Source organism: Silurus aristotelis (genome assembly GCF_946808225.1).
Source record: "Silurus aristotelis genome assembly, chromosome: 1".
In the NCBI taxonomy this organism is placed as follows: domain Eukaryota; kingdom Metazoa; phylum Chordata; class Actinopteri; order Siluriformes; family Siluridae; genus Silurus; species Silurus aristotelis.
Genome location: NC_139574.1, coordinates 11986068 through 11988846, shown reverse-complemented (window position 1 = coordinate 11988846; position 2779 = coordinate 11986068).

The window sequence follows — 2779 nt, the reverse complement described above, 5'->3', positions numbered from 1 at the left end:
TGATATACTTTGTCAAGTACCATTAAACACATTAATACCAATGCCATTAATGCAACTCACCAGCCAGAGATGAGAAGTAACAAAGTACAAATACTTAATTATTGTACATAAGTAGGTTTTTTTCTTGTATCACTACTTCATTGTTCATTTTTTGGACAACTTTTAACTTTCACTTATTAAATTTTTACACAAAAATCTGTACTTTCTACTTCTTACATTTTCAAACCAGACTCATTACTTTAGTTTGAATCTGTTTGGTGACATGATCAATATTTATTCTTCTTATTGGACACCGTTTTCGGCACATCAAACTTTTGTCACGTCATTGTGCAGCTTTTTCAATCCACTGTACCACATGGTGTATCATTTCCTGGCTCTCACACACCACAGACGGAGACTTGTTTTCGGTTTTATGGTTTATGAAGATAACAAAGAGCAGGGCAGTGGGCTACAAAAAAATAAACTGCCCTGCTTCTTGGTAACTTCGTAAACTTCTCTAACACATTACACTAACACACTGTGAAGAATGCAATAATTCAGATTATTTGTCTTCCATCTGGTCTTTTTTTCAATTTCTATACATTTGTTTGTTATTTCCAATTGAAATACTGACTGTAATATTAATAATAATAATAATAACAATAATTAATTAACAAAACTTTCCCAGGTTTTTTTCCCTGCACTTGTGTTCCGAGGGGTTTGTTCTTCATCTTCTAAAAATATTTTTTGTACTTGCTTCTTCTGAGATGGTTTTTTATTTGGAATCGAGTCTTCTTCTAAATAGGATTTGTATGTCTTTCACCTATGGGACATTTGACCTGCATTTGATGAAAGCAGCCCGTCCTTGTCTTCGCAGCAATGCGCACACGTTGCCCTGACAACAAGGCTCAAGCGTGGTCTCTTTATCGGTCAGAGTTTTGCTGCGGCTGCGAAATGGAGATAAAACACGTGTTGGTAATTTTATTTACTGACGTGTGTGAACTATCACAATTCAAACATAAGGACGTGACAAAACTACACCCCAATGCCACTCCCAAGTGGGGCAAAAGATAAGAAGCCTATGTTCCTCGTGTGAGATCGAGCGGTGGACTTGTCGAGTCATCAGATTTTTGCGGCGAGTGCCTATAACTATATAATGTCCTCACAATTTTATAATAAAAAAAAAATGTAAACAAACTTTACGCATATATTATCTCTTGTGCAAAATGCTTTACATATGTCAATCAGAAAACGCCGCTCCGTTACTGAATTGTGGTGCGCACATGAATGAGCTAATGGTTTTAGCATGCGATAGTCGGTTATGAAAGTAAAAACAAGTGTTCTCCTTTGTAAAATAGATTTTTAACAATAACTGAACCTTTAAAGACAAACCTGATGTGAGCCCAGCGATTGAGTGACTTGTATTTACTTATTTTTTAACCGATTTGTTCGCTTTAATTAAACTTAATTCTGAAAACAGAAATGTGAAAAAATAAACAACTACATTACCCACAATGCTAGCAGAAAATTCGACCAATCAGCTTCGCCACTGCCGTGAAACACCGCAAATGACGTAATCGAGGCGACTGTATTACTGATTCATTTACTTATGTGCATATATCTGTGAATTCTGTGGTCAAGAAAAAGAAACCATTTTGCATCTTTTTTTCCCATTGTATTTACTTAAGGATATTTTGGAAAGATATAGAATTCTATATTAATAAAAAAAAAATGGAAAGTGGGATAGAAATATGTATTTTTGAAGTGCTGTTTTGTGAACAACAATATATCATACCTTTTTTGTTTTATTAGGAAAATTCCATATTCATAAGAAAAAGTGGGCTCAATGTAGACCAAACTTTACCATTTTATTAATGACTTTATATTGTATGTAAATCTTATGGAAAAAACAAAAACCAAAAAAGCACTGAACAACATGTAATGCTGTAAAAGCTTTGAAATTTATGTAATGTATAATTTTTGTATTTTTTGTTTATTTAAATTTTTTGTCTCTGTAAGTAAGTGTAAATTTGACATGAGTATGTAATACCTCTTGTTATTTTGGCATTTAATTAAAAAATAAATAAAAAAATATTATTTACTTATATGGATATTTCTCTTTAAACCTATTTGTATTCCTCCTGTCAGGGATCCACCAGCCACGCCTTCTCCTAACCCTCATATCCACCCTAGCAGCTCACCTGATTACTAATCATCATCACCTGGGTCACATCAGTCACCACCATATATAAACCCCAGTCGTTCACAGTCTCACCGTCCGTTCTACAGCTTAGGCCTACGAACATTGTGGACTCTCTCACCCTTTGTGTTTACATCACGCTTCATGTGTGTTGGACGTTTCTTTTGTTTTCTGTATTTCTTTTGTGTTTTAGTTCATGCCTGCGTGTTGTTCTGCTTTGCTCTTTCATTTCTTGAGTGACTTAAGTAAACACGTTTCTTGTACATTCAACCTCCGGTTTCCTGCGAGTTCTTGTGCCTGACAGAAGAACGGACCTTTAACAAAACCGAAGGGCAACAGGGAAAGGAGCTAAACCGCGTTACCTTGGTATGGAGGATCAACCCGCAGCCGCGGCTGCGGATTTGGTTGACCGACCCGCGGTCGCGATTCCTCCCCGTTCAGCTTTCGGCAGCCCGGTTGCGCTCCCGGCTTCTTTTTCCGGAAACACGGCTGAGTGCCAGGGCTTCCTGCTTCAGGTATCCCTGTATATCGAGATGCAACCCCAGAACTTTCCCAGCGAACGAGCTAAGGTCGCGTTTTTGATATCCCTTCTCTCCGGAA